Source organism: Scyliorhinus torazame, chromosome 15, assembly GCF_047496885.1.
Source record: "Scyliorhinus torazame isolate Kashiwa2021f chromosome 15, sScyTor2.1, whole genome shotgun sequence".
Classification (NCBI taxonomy): domain Eukaryota; kingdom Metazoa; phylum Chordata; class Chondrichthyes; order Carcharhiniformes; family Scyliorhinidae; genus Scyliorhinus; species Scyliorhinus torazame.
This window is the reverse complement of record NC_092721.1, coordinates 8680100-8694416: the sequence shown is the minus strand read 5'-3', so window position 1 is coordinate 8694416 and position 14317 is coordinate 8680100. Positions and strand designations below refer to the sequence as shown.

General features: G+C 52.7%; 1 protein-coding gene across 1 annotated transcript in view; it reads right to left on the bottom strand.

Moving 5' to 3' along the window:
* Window positions 1-14317, bottom strand: part of fgf14 (fibroblast growth factor 14) — a 622751-nt gene that overhangs the window by 213282 nt on the left and 395152 nt on the right. The gene's annotated exons all lie outside the window — the stretch shown is intronic.

Below are 14317 nucleotides of genomic sequence, written 5' to 3'. Positions count from 1 at the left end.
GATACTTTCCAGCACCTCCCTCAGCCCCAGGGGCTCCTTCAACACCTGCCTCTTTGCTTCTTCCAACTGGGGAAATTCCAGCTTGTCCAGAAACCACCCCATGTCCCCCTCCTCTCCTCCTGGGTCTGCCTCATAAAGTCCCTGGTAATACTCTCTAAATGCCTCATTTATCTTCCCGGGCTCTGACACTACATCCCCAGCCCGGATCGTCAATATTTCCCTGGACGCAGCCTGCCTCCACAGCTGGTGCACCAGCATGCGGCTCGCCTTCTCCCCATACTCGTATTGCATCCCTCTTTCCCTACGCAGTTGCCCTACCGCTCTCCCCGTTGTCAGCCTGTCAAATTGCCCCTGCAACTTTTTCCTCCTCGCCAATCCCTCCATGGTGGGTGCACTGCTTACTTTTAATACACTCTGTGGATTGGGCATGAAACTATCAGGCAAAAAACTTCAATTGTTGCTGACTAAAATCATTTTTTAAAAAATATATATATTTTATTGAATATTTTTTCCAGACAACAATTTTTCCCCTCTTACAAAGCAAACGTAACAATAAAGACATTTTTAACAATACACAAATAACAAAACCCCATTATCATTTGACATAAACTAAACTAAACCGCCCCCCCCCCCCCCCGTCCCCCCGTCCCCCCCCTGGGTTGCTGCTGCTGGTCATCTGTCTTCCCTCTAATGTTCCCCTAGGTAGCCGAGAAATGGCTGCCACCGCCTGGTGAACCCTTGAGCCGACCCTCTCAGGGCAAACTTTATCTGCTCCAATTTAATGAACCCCGCCATGTCATTTACCCAAGCCTCCAGTCCGGGGGGTTTCGCCTCCTTCCACATGAGTAGGATCCTGCGCCGGGCTACTAGGGACGCAAAGGCCACAACGTCGGCCTCTTTCGCCTCCTGCACTCCCGGCTCTTCCGCAACTCCAAATAGAGCGAACCCCCAGCCTGGTTTGACCCGGGCCTTCACCACCTTCAAAATCACTCCCGTCACTCCCTTCCAATGCCCTTCCAGTGCCGGGCACGCCAAAAACATATGTGCGTGGTTTGCCGGGCTCCCGCCACACCTCCCACATCTGTTCTCCACTCCAAAGAACCTGCTCAATCTTGCTCCCGTTATGTGTGCTCTATGTAGCACCTTAAATTGAATCAGGCTAAGCCTGGCGCATGAGGAAGAGGAATTTACCCTGCTTAGGGCATCAGCCCACATACCCTCCTCTATCTCCTCCCCTAGTTCTTCTTCCCACTTTCCTTTTAGTTCGCCCACCGACTCCTCCCCCTCTTCCCTCATTTCTCGGTATATCTCTGACACCTTGCCCTCTCCGACCCATACCCCTGAAAGCACTCTGTCCTGAATCCGCTGTGTCGGGAGCAACGGAAATTCCCTCACCTGTTGTCTAGTAAACGCCCTCACCTACATATATCTCAAGAAATTTCCCCGGGGCAACCCATACTTTTCCTCCAATGCTCCCAAGCTCGCAAAAGTCCCATCTATAAACAAATCTCCCACCCTCCTAATTCCCAACTGGTGCCAGCTCTGAAATCCTCCATCCATTCTTCATGGGGCGAACCTATGGTTGTTCCTGATTGGGTACCCCACCAGGGCTCCCCGCACCCCTCTCTGTCACCTTCACTGTCCCCAGATATTCAATGTTGCCGCCACCACCGGATTTGTGGTAAACTTTTTAGGTGAGAACGGTAGCGGCGCCGTCACCAGCGCCTCTAAACTCGTCCCTTTACAGGACTTTCTCTCCAGTCTTTTCCACGCCGCTCCCTCACCCTCCATCATCCATTTACGTACCATTGCCACATTGGCGGCCCAATAGTAATCGCCCAAGTTCGGTAGTGCCAATCCTCCTCTGTCCCTACTACGCTGAAGGAACCCCCTCCTTACTCTCGGAACTTTCCCTGCCCACACGAAGCTCGTTATGCTCCTGTCTATTTTATTAAAAAAGGTCTTAGTGATTAGTATAGGGAGACATTGAAATACAAATAAGAACCTCGGGAGGACCATCATCTTAATTGCTTGCACCCTGCCCGCCAGCGACAGAGGCTGCATGTCCCACCTCTTGAAGTCCTCCTCCATTTGTTCTACCAGCTGTGTCAGATTAAGTCTGTGCAAGGTTCCCCAGCTCCTAGCGATCTGAATCCCCAGGTATCGGAAGTTTTTTTCCACTTTCCTTAGAGGCAAGCCTTCTATCTCTCTACTCTGGTCCCCTGGATGTATCACAAATAATTCACTCTTCCCCATGTTTAGCCTATACCCCGAGAAATCCCCGAACCCCCTCAAAATTCGCATAACCTCTATCATCCCCCCCGCTGGGTCCGACACGTATAACAATAGGTCATCTGCGTATAACGAGACTCGATGTTCTTCTCCCCCTCTAATCACCCCTCTCCATTTCCTGGAGTCTCTCAACGCCATGGCCAGAGGTTCAATTGCCAACGCAAACAACAATGGAGACAGCGGGCATCCCTGTCTTGTTCCCCTATATAGTCGGAAATACTCCGATCTTTGTCGACCTGTAACTACACTTGCCGTTGGAGCCCCATAAAGAAGTCTAACCCAGCTAATAAACCCGTTCCCGAACCCAAACCTCCTTAACACTTCCCATAAATACTCCCACTCCACCCTACCAAATGCCTTCTCTGCGTCCATTGCCGCCACTATCTCTGCCTCCCCCTCCACTGGGGGCATCATTATCACCCCTAATAGTCGTCACACGTTAACATTCAGTTGTCTCCCTTTTACGAACCCTGTCTGGTCTTCGTGCACCACCCCCGGGACACAGTCCTCTATCCTCGATGCCAGTACCTTTGCCAACAATTTGGCGTCCACGTTCAATAATGAAATAGGTCTATAGGACCCGCACTGCAACGGATCTTTATCCCTCTTCAAAATTAGCGATATCGTCGCCTCCGACATCGTCGGGGGTAGAGTCCCCCCTTCCCTGGCCTCATTGAACGTCCTCACCATCAACGGGGCCAACAGGTCCACATATTTTCTGTAATATTCCACCGGGAACCCGTCTGGTCCCGGGGCCTTCCCTGCTTGCATGCTTCCCAGTTCCTTAATAACCTCGTCCACCCCAATCGGTGCCCCCAGGCCTACCACCCCCCGCTCCTCCACTTTCGGGAACCTCAAATGGTCCAGGAACTGCCGCATCCCCCTCCTCTCCCTCTGGGGGTTGAGACCTATACAGTCCCTCATAGAAGGTCTTGAACACCTCATTTATCTTTCCTGCCCTTTGCACCGTGTCTCCCCTTTCGTCTCTAATTCCTCCTATCTCCCTCGCTGCTGCCCTCTTTCGCAATTGATGAGCCAACAGGCGACTAGCCTTTTCCCCATATTCATACCTCCTCCCCTGTGCCTTCCTCCACAGTACCTCCGCCTTTCTGGTGGTCAGAAGGTCAAACTCCGTCTGGAGTCGTCTCCTCTCCCTGTACAGTTCCTCCTCCGGGGTCTCTGCAAATTCCCTATCCACCCTTAAAATCTCCCCCAGTAATCTTTCCCTTTCCTTGGCCTCTATTTTCCTTTTGTTGGCCCCAATGGAGATCAGCTCTCCTCTGACCACCGCTTTTAGTGCTTCCCATACCACTCCCACAGGGACCTCGCCGTCGTCATTGACCTCCAGGTATCTCTCAATACACCCCCGCACTCTTGCACACACTCCCTCATCCGCCATCAGTCCCACATCTAATCGCCAGAGTGTTCTCTGCTCCCTTTCCTCTCCTAATTCCAGGTCCACCCAATGTGGGGCATGGTCCGAAACCGCTATGGCTGAGTATTCAGCTTCTTCCACCCTAGAGATCAACGACCTTCCCAAAACAAAAAAATCTATCCGGGTGTACACTTTATGGACATGGGAGAAGAAGGAGAACTCCCTAGCCCTAGGTCTAAGAAATCACCATGGATCCACTCCCCCCATTTGGTCCATAAACCCCTTAAGTACCTTGGCCGCTGCCAGCCTTCTTCCGGTCCTTGAGCTGGATCTATCTAGCCCCGGGTCCAGCACCGTATTAAAGTCCTCTCCTAAAATCAAGTTTCCTACCTCCAGGTCCGGTATACGCCCCAGCATCCGTCTCATAAATCCCGCATTGTCCCAGTTTGGGGCATACACATTAACCAACATGACCTCCATTCCCTCCAGCCTGCCACTCACCATTACATATCTACCTCCGCTATCTGCTACGATGTTCTTTGCTTCAAATGCTACCCGTTTCCCCACCAGAATGGCCACCCCTCTGTTCTTTGCATCTAGTCCTGAGTGGAACACCTGTCCCACCCATCCTTTCCTTAACCTAACTTGGTCCGCCACCTTTAGGTGCGTCTCTTGGAGCATAACCACATCTGCCCTTAGTCCTTTCAAATGCGCGAGCACTTGGGCCCTTTTTATCGGTCCGTTCAGGCCTCTCACGTTCCACGTGATCAGCCTCACTAGGGGGCTACCTGCCCCCCTCCCGTGTCGACTAGCCATTACCTTCTCTAGGCCAGTCCCATATCCCGTCTCCGCGCTCCCGCTCGCTCCCCCAGCGTCGCACACCATCCCCGTCCCAGTTGTCCCCCCCCCCCCCCAGATCTCTTTTTAGCGTGATTGCTCCCCCCATATTACTTCCGTAAGTCAGCTGACTTCAACTGACCCCGGCTACTCCTGCTCACTCCTCGACCCCCCCGTGTGGGGAACTCCCATCCGCCTTGCGCCTGTCTTCCCGCCTTATTCTTTCTGGCGTGGGAACATCCCTTTACCTGACCCGCCTCTTATGGCACAGCTCCCTTTCCCCTCCCCCTCCCCTTCCCCATTCTCCAACTATGTCCCGTCTTTCCCCCCTCACCGGCGCCCACATTTCCCAATGTCTCCCCCCTTCCCAATTTACTTCTCAATTAACTTCAACCATAACATTAACAATAACATTTCCTGCAGCATCAGTCCCTCAGTTCCGATCCAATTTCTCCTCTTTGATAAAGGTCCATGCTTCCTCCGCCGTCTCGAAATAATGGTGTCTCTCCTGATACGTGACCCATAGTCTTGCCGGCTGCAGCATCCCGAACTTCACCTTCCTTTTATGCAACACCTCTTTGGCTCGGTTAAAGCTCGCCCTCCTTCTCGCCACCTCCGCACTCCAATCCTGGTATATCCGTACCACAGCATTCTCCCATCTGCTACTCCGCACCTTTTTAGCCCATCTCAGGACCTCCAAGCGGCCCGTAGGGGCCTCAGCACCCATCAGTGAGCTCAGCATCGTACTTGCATAAGCTCCACAGTCCACTCCTTCCACACCCTCAGGGAGACCCAGTATCCGAAGGTTCTTCCTTCGCGCTCCGTTTTCTAGGGCCTCGATCCTTTCAGTACACTTTTTATGAAGTGCCTCGTGCGTCTGAGTCTTAACCGCCAGGCCCAGGATCTCGTCCTCAATATCTGTCACCTTCTGCTCCACCACGCGGAGCTCTGTCTCCTGGGTCTTTAGTGTCTCTTTGAGCCCCTCAATTTCCTGTAGCATCGGGGTTAGCACCTCCCTCTTCAGCAGCTCCACGCACCGTCTCAAAATTGCATCCTGCTCAGGCCCCCATGTCGCCTGCGCTTTCTCCGCCGCCATCTTGTGCTTCTCTCTTTCTGACCCTTTGGTCGACGATTCCTCGCGCTGCAGCCGCCGCCGCCGGTTTTTTCCTCCTTCGTTGGGGGGGGACTCCCTTCTCACACACCCCACACCGGGTTGCGTCGTCAAAAAATTCCCCGTTGGGGCTCTTAAAAGAGCCCGAAGGTCCGTCGGAGCTGGAGCCACCGAAACGTGCGGCTAGCTAGGCATCACCGCAACCGGAAGTCCCTGACTAAAATCATTAAAGATTTAATACTTAATTATAAAGATTCTCGTTCACTCAACAATTTGATTCACAGGCCCGAAAATAAGAGTAGATCAGGAGAAGCTCTTCCCATTGGTGGAAGGATTGAGTTCCAGAAGGCACGGATAAAAGAAGCAATGGAGGCACGAGGAAAAGTAGTTTCACAGAGTGGGTGGTTAGGATTTGGAATGCGCTGCCTGAGAGTGTGGTGTCAGACAATTGAAGCTTGTGAAAGGGAATTGGATTATTAGTGTACTAGGCCCAACCATCTTCAGCTGCTTTATCAATGACCTCCCTTCCATCATAAGGTCAGAAGTGGGGATGTTCTCAGATGACTACACAATGTTCAGCACCATTCACGACTCCTCAGATAATGAAGCAGTCCCTGTCCAAATGCAGCAAGACCTGGACAATATCCAGGCTCGGGGCTGACAAATGACAAGTTACATTCGCACCATACAAGTGCCAGTCAATGGCCATCTCCGACAAGAGAGAATCTAATCACCTCCCCTCTACATTCAATGGTATTACCATCACTGAATCACCCACAATCAACATCCTGGAGGTTACCATTGATCAGAAACTGAAATGGACTAGCCATATTAATAATACAGCTACCAGGGCAGGTCAAAGGCGAAGAATCCTACGGTGAGTAACTCACCTCCTGACACCCCAAAGCCTGTCCACCATCTACAAGGCCCAAGTCAGGGGTGTGATGGGATACTCTACACTTGCCTGGATGAGTGCAGCTCCAACAACACTCAAGAAGCTCGACGCCACCCAGGACAAAGCAGCCCGCTTGATTGCTCCTCCTACCACAAACATTCAAACCCTCCACCACCGACAAACAGTGGCAGCCGTGTGTACCATCTACAAGATGCACTGCAGTAACTCACCAAGCTTCCTTAGACAGCACCTTCCAAACCCACGACCACTAGAAGGACAAGAGCAGCAGATACCTGGGAACCCCACCACCTGGAGGTTCCCCTCCAAGTCACTCACCACCCTGACTTGGAAATATATCGGCCGTTCCTTCACTGTCGCTGGGGCAACGTCCTGGAACTCCCTCCCTAACAGCACAGTGGGTGTACCTACACCGCAGGGACTGCAGCGGTTCAAGAAGGCAGCTCACCCACCACCTTCTGAAGGGCAACTAGGGATGGGCAATAAATGCTGGCCTAACCAGCGAGACCCACATCCCGTAAATTAATAATGTGCCTGGCTATGGGGCGAAGGCGAGGGAATGGCTTCAGGCAATGTGCTCCTTCGAGACTCCCAGGACTGTCACAACGGGCCGAGTGGTTTCCTTCTGCACCGTAACCATTCAGCAAATCTAAAGGAATTCAATCTTACAAGTTGGGCCGAAGGGCGTGTTTTCATGCTGTAAACCTCGATATGATTATGGACTGAAATAATGGTTTGTAGTTAGATCCGAAGCAAGGTTTCATTCTTGCAGCATTGATCTTAATGATGAGAGCTCAGACTGCAGTGAGTTAAATTTCATCAGCGCCTGTGCCCATTCGAACACGGAGAGTTGAATCCTCTCTGTTGGGCGCTACCGAACAATAGAATGTCAAATCAGTCATCCATTTGAGAGAGGCTGTGCCGACTGCGGCTCTTTGTTCTAAACGGCTGAACGAGGAGAGCAGACTTTGACGTTTATCAGTCGGGGAGATGAAGAGAAGGTGGTTCCACTGTGGGGCCATAAATATAAGCCGGTCACTAGAAATTGTGAGCAGGGATTCTGGAAAACCTCATTACCCAGAGGGTGGTGAGAATGTGGAAGTTACTAGGGTGTGGATGTGGTGACAACATTTCAGGGGAAGCCGGATAAACACACGAGGGAGAGAGGAACGGAGGGATATCTGATGGGGTGAGATGAAGAGGGGGTGGGGGGAGTATTGTGTGCAGCAGAAACAGCAGCACAGACCCGAGGGGCTGAATGGCCTGTTTCTGTGCTGTCCACAAGGCACAAGTCAGGAGTGTGACGGAATACTCTCCGCTTGCCTGGACGACAAAAACGGTAAATATCCCTTCTTGAATACAAAGGAGACAGTTTTACAAACACTTCAGCAGATTCCCCCTCACAGCAATCAAAATTGCCAATGTAGCACTGGAGCTGCGCTTCTCGTGGACTGCAAGGCGAAGCGGCGGGATGCCCCTGGATAAGAACATCACAGCCCTTCCATCAGAGAAAAGGTCATAACGTGCTCAAAGGCCTATGGGAGCTCCGGACAGTTATTAAACTGAAACTGAACTTGTTTGGATGTTCCCAGAGTGTGAACACCCCCGCCCAGCGATTGCTCCACAATTACAACTGACCATTCCAGAGGCAAACTCTGCACGGTGCCTGTCAGCGCACAGTCATTCCAGCCCTGGCTCACTGCCTCCGGTTTGGCTTCAGGTTCAACAGCAAACACTTAAGCATCAAATGTCGGGTGACACTCCTGGTGCAGTCCTTAGGAAATCCGGCACAGTTAGAGGTGCCGCCTGCCAGGTAAGATGTATCGTTAAACTGAGGTGTCCATCGGCTCCCTTGGGTCGGTGTAAAAGATGCCATGGCACTATTTCGGGGAAGAGTAAGGGAGTTTCCCCCAATGTGCTGGCCAATATTTGTCCCTCAACCAACATCACTAAAAATAACTGGGGCTGGACGCTCCGATTCTGAGACTGGGTACTGAAGCCGGCGTGGGGACGCTGGCATTTCACGACTGGACAAACGCCGTAAAATGGCCACCGATTCCCCGTCTGGTGGGGGGCTAGCAGGCACGGAGCGTAGAGCACCCAGCCCCAGCTGCGGATACGGCTGGAGAATGGCCGGGTCAGCGGCCACCCTGCGCAACATGGTGCCGTCCTCGTGCAGACCCGGCCTGCCAAGTAGTGAGACCCTCTGGCCAGACCCGCCATCCCCGGACCACCCCCCACCAGTGCCCAGAGCCCGCGCCAAATCCCCCCCTACCCACGGATCGGCTGCCCCCCCCCCCCCCCCCCCCAACCACCCGACTGCGAAGGCGCTGGACTTAGCCCACAGCCGCCACGGCACGTTCCCGGAAAAGAATACCACACGCGACCGACGCCGTCGGGCATTCGGCCCATCGAGGGGAGGGCCTCAGGTAACGTCCTGAGTCCGTCCGTACGAGTACGCTGCTTTGGAGGGGGCGGAGCATCGCAAAAGCAGCACCCCCCCCTCCACCCCCCAATTTCGGCGCCAACGTGGATTCTCCGGCCGATCGGCGGACACGATTTCGGCGTCGGAGACAGGAGAATCCCACCCATGATCTGGTCAGTATTGAATGACTGTTCTTAGGATCTTGCTGTGTGTAAATTGGCTGCTGCACCTGCACTACAAAATGTGCTTTGGGACATCCTTCAGTCATGAAAGGCGCTATAAAAACGCAAGCCTTTCATCTTTTTGTCTGAGTATTGCACCTGTGTTAATGTCGCAGCAACAAAATGCAGTTTAAAATTAGGAGCTTGCACACATTTGTGATTACAGTTTATTACATCACACAAACTTTCACTTGCTGTGGAGTCTGATAAACTCCCCCCATTCGAAAATATCGCTGATGAGATTCAGCACAAAAAACATTCCGTTTGTGAAACACGTCAAATTCAACGTCCCAGAGATGAAGGACAGTAAGTGGCATCATACTGGTTAAAGACTTACTCATCGGTCAAGGCAGCCCCGTCTGTACGCTGCACATTTTTAAAACTTGCCCAGTTCAATCAGTGAATCTTATAACAATTGGTGACAAGGGATAAGAATATTATTTAATGGTTGAGGTACAAATATTATTTGTCCACAGACACCTGTTAGAACACAGCAAATAGGGCCATTCGGCCCATCGGGTCTGCTCCGCCTTGAACACGATCACGGCTGATTGTGGGCTTCATCTCCACTTTCCCACCAGCTCCCCGTATTCCTTAATCCCCCAAGAGGTCAAAGATCAGTCAAACCCGGCCTTAACCAGTATCAACAATGGAGCATCCACAACTTCCTGTGACAGAGAATTCCAAAGATTCCAACTCTTTGAGCGAAGTAATTTCTCCTCATCTCCATCCCAAATGATCGGCCCCCGCATCCAGCCCCCCCCACCCCGCCCCCCCCCCCGGCCGGGTGCGATTTGCGGCCTCCTCGTGCCTGGCCCGCACCTCGCAAGAAGTCGCAATCTAGATCTCGCGCAAGATCCAGATCAGCATATGAACCATATGGCTCATTTAAATATGTTTGTGCTGTACTGTCCCGGGCCAGGGAATGAATGACCTCGCCAGCGAGGCCTCGACTAGGCATTGCTCAGTACTGGAGCACACATATGTGGCCAGGCCTAACAGCTCCTGGGGGGTCTCCTAGGCCTTTGGAGACTCCTGGGTGGTCGGGGACAGGGCGGGCTGGTCCCCTGGGGGGGGGGGGGGGGTGAAGGATGGGGGGGGGGGGCAGATATGAAAGGGCCTAATAAGGGTTGGGGGGGGGTGAAGGGTTGTGGTTCTGAAAGGGGAGGGGCTAGTAGGGGGTTGGGAAGGCCTGAAAAGGAAGGGGCCCTCAGCGACCCCAGAACAGGGGGGTTAGAGGTATTGCCACGTGTGCGGGAGTGACATTGCCAGTGATGGGGCTGTGGGCGACCCTCAAGCTCACTTAGAAATCGGTGCACTCTTTGAAAATGGTGACCCGATCTCTGAGGAGCCGGTCTCACCGGCAGGTTCAGCTCACCAGTGTAGTAAAAATCTCTAAGTGTGGGCTAGATCCCGGGGGGGGGCTAGGCCCCCCCCAAAAATGCCGAAGTGTGGGTGAATGACCATGTGGATCTCACCCAAAAGACCATAGGAAACACCCCGCCAAACTCGCCTGAAATGTTTGGTTGAGTCACATCAATTCTCCCAGCCCCCACCCTGTCAAACTCCTTCGGGTATCTGTAGGTTTCGCCTCTCATTATTCTAAACGCCAGAGAATAAAAGTCCAATTTATTTAGCCTCTCGTCCTAGGACATCCCCTTATTCCAGAACAGAACACAAACTGCTTTACCACAAATCATTAAAATAAGAGGAAACATCAGCTGCAATTCTCCGGCCGTTGCGGTTCACTTTTCCCCGACGGCAGCACAGCCTCACCTGTGGGTTTCCCGGCGGCCTGGGGGTGGCTTCAACGGGAAACCCCATTGACAAGCGGCAGGAAGACAGATTCCTGGCGTCAGGGAAAGGCGCGTGGCAGGGAAAGGGCGGCTGGCGGTCGGGAGAATCCCGCCCACCATTTAAAGGGTAGTTGGATCGGAATTTGAAAACGCACAGCCTGGGTTTGAGCATTCCATGTCAATATTCCTGCCGCAGCAAAGTTTCCAGCTATTTTAATGTGAAACAAGAAATCCATTAAAGGAAATTAAAGGTCCTGTGAATAACGAGGGGCTTGAATGGATCAATAAACGCACCTTGGGGAAGATTGCTGTGTGTCAGGAACATGTCGCCCCCTCTTGAGAATTACAGCTTACCGATCATTGTCAACCACAAGCAGGCCTTTCTTTTTTAATCAAAGGAATCAAAAATTTGTTCACAACATCCAGCTAAAAACCTGGCTTCAGGCAGTCAGCAATATTGCAAACATCCACCAGTCGGCACTATTGCTGCAGCAATGAATTCTCATAACTCAGCACACAACCTTTCAGATCACAGAGACAGATCAAAGGATGGTTTGCATTAAGCTTGTACAGTGATCAGCTTGATGTTGTTTAACTATTTATAATCTTTATTATTGTCACAAGTAGGCTTCGAAAGGAAGGCTATGCTGAACCGTTTGTTTGGATAGTACAGCTCTATAAACAACAGTGGGGCAGGATTCTCTGATCCTGAGGCTAAGTGTTGACGCCATCGGAAACGCCGTCACGTTTACCGACGGCGTCAACACGGCCTCAAGATCAGCAATTCTGGCCCCTACAGGGAGCCAGCACGGCACTGCAGCGACCCACGCCGCTCCAGCCGCTGATCCCGGCGTCAACTGGGCGCCGCGTGGTCCGCGCATGCGCAGAGGCACCGGCGGCAACGCACGCATGCGCAGTGGCTCCCATCTCCGCCCCGATGCAACATGGCGTAGGGCTATAGGGCCGGCGCGGAAGAAAGGAGGCCCCCCAGCCTGAGACTCCGGCCCGCTGATCGGTGGGCAGGACCGCGGGCCAGGCCACAGCAGAGGCCCCGCCCCCGGGGTCGGACCCCCCCCCCCCACAGGCCGCCCCCTGACCCTCCCACGCCCTTTATAAGCCTAACCTTTATAAATCACAGGTTAGGCTTGTGCTGGGCGACTGTGTTCTGGGCAACACACTTCAGGAGTGATGTCAATTGGAGACGGTGCAGAAAAGATTTACCAGAACGGCACCGAGGAGGAGGGGAATTGGTTTGTCATGTTGAGTCATGTCATAACTTTAAAACATAAACTGTGGTCAACGCAGAATCTTCTGCAACTGAATTTCTGTTTTAAGATGGACACTAACGGCTGCACAAGGTGGCTGCCGAGAGTCAGCTGACATGATCTGTGGATTCAAAACTGTTGCGCCGTCTCACAAGGACACTGTGCCAGACCAGAGGTGCCGATATCCATCTCCTGAAAACATCTAAAAAGGTCATTGCTGTCTTGAATGAGTCATCCTGAAAGAAGACGGTGATTGTCTCAAACCCCCCGGGGCGAATATCTGAAAACTCCCCGTTTATTCTTTTAGTGCTGCCTGCACCACAAGAATCCGCAGCCTCAGAAATGCAGCAAACTCAATGCCTCAAGCCCTGGGGACAGCAACACCCCGAAGGTCTCCAAGCTGGTTCCTTTTCAAGTCCATCAATACAGAAAACAGACATCCTGGTAGCAAGACTACAAGCAAATAACTTTGTGATCGCCAGTGAGTCCACCTCTTTTGAGAAAATCCCAGAACGACTTCAGTTTTGAATTCACCTCGACTACATTTCAGAAGTGACACTGTCCTCTTCTTCAGGTTCCACAGTGTACTTTTCAACCTGAGCCAATCAAGTGAATGATGAAGTATTCCATTTGTCCATAACCTGTAACAGTGCACTAGTCCCTTTCACTGTTATTCATGAAGGTCCCGCCTCCTCATCCTTGCCTCTCGCCTGAGGTGTGGCCCTCAGGTTAAGTCACCACCCATCAGCTCTCCCCCCTCAAAGGGGAAATAGCCTATGGTCACCTGGGACTGTGGCACCTTTACCTTTCCTTTCCTTGAAGTTGTGTGTGTGTGACTGAGTGACGTAATGTTAGATTTGGGGCAAAATTCTTCATTTCGAGGTAAGTCTTGCGCTGGGTCAGAATTGTTCGCGCTTTGCGTTCCCATTGGGGGCACTATTTCTGGAGCAATTTGGCGCATGCTGATGGACCAATGCACTGCCCACGTGAATCTAGCGCAATTCTCATTCCCGCTGGCGCCAGATTCACTGGGGCCGGAATGGCGCTGGAGAGCTTGACAAGCTCGAATTGCTTATCAGCACTCCATTCCCCACACACTGTCATTCCAGCCAAGGAGAATGGCCCAGAGTAGAGCAGAACCACGCTTCACAGACGCAGAGCTCAATAGAATGTCGGATGCGTTGGAGGAGAGGGGGGGAACCCCCTCTTCCCCAGGGTGGGCAGCACGGTAGCACAAGTGATTAGCACTGTGGCTTCACAGCGCCAGGGTCCCAGGTTCGATTCCCCGCTGGGTCACTGTCTGTGCGGAGTTTGCACGTTCTCCCCGTGTCCGCGTGGGTTTCCTCCGGGTGCTCCGGTTTCCTCCCACAGTCCAAAGACGTGCAGGTTAGGTGGATTGGCCATGCTAAATTACCCGTAGTGTCCATAAGGGTTGGGGGGGGTTGTTGGGTTGTGGGGATAAGGTGGAAGTGAGGGATTAATGTGGGTCGGTGCGGACTCGATGGGCCGAATGGCCTCCTTCTGCACTGTATGTTCTATGTAATCTATGTAATCTATGAAGCGACTCGTCAACCTGGTCTGATAGGGGTGGCCGAGGTTGTCAGCGCTGTGAGCCTCACCAGGCGGACTGGCGCACAATTCGGGCAGCTCGGAGAGTCACCACCTCTGCTGCCCTGGCATCACTTCTGTCTCTCACTCCTCACATCACTCCCCCATTCCCATAGAGGCCAATGAAAACCGACCTGTCCCCATCTCCCTCACATCACACTCTGCACCAAACGCCAACACCTGTATTGTCCTCTTTGGCCAGGTGCCTGGCACACAAATGCCATCCGCTACAGACCCTCCACACGTCTCACCATGTCCTTTGTGTCCCTCGGAAAAGACGGCTCATAACAGAGGAGAGCGGGTGAAGACCGGAGGGGACGTCCAGACCTCAGGGCTCTCACCCCCCCCTCGAGCAGAGGGCGAGGGAGTTAGCCGGGGAGGTGCAGGAGAGGCCGGTGCAGGAGAGTTGGAGTTTGGTATGCGACAACCGAGTGAGCGCATAATGCAAAATGATGCCTCCATAGCAAATGGGTC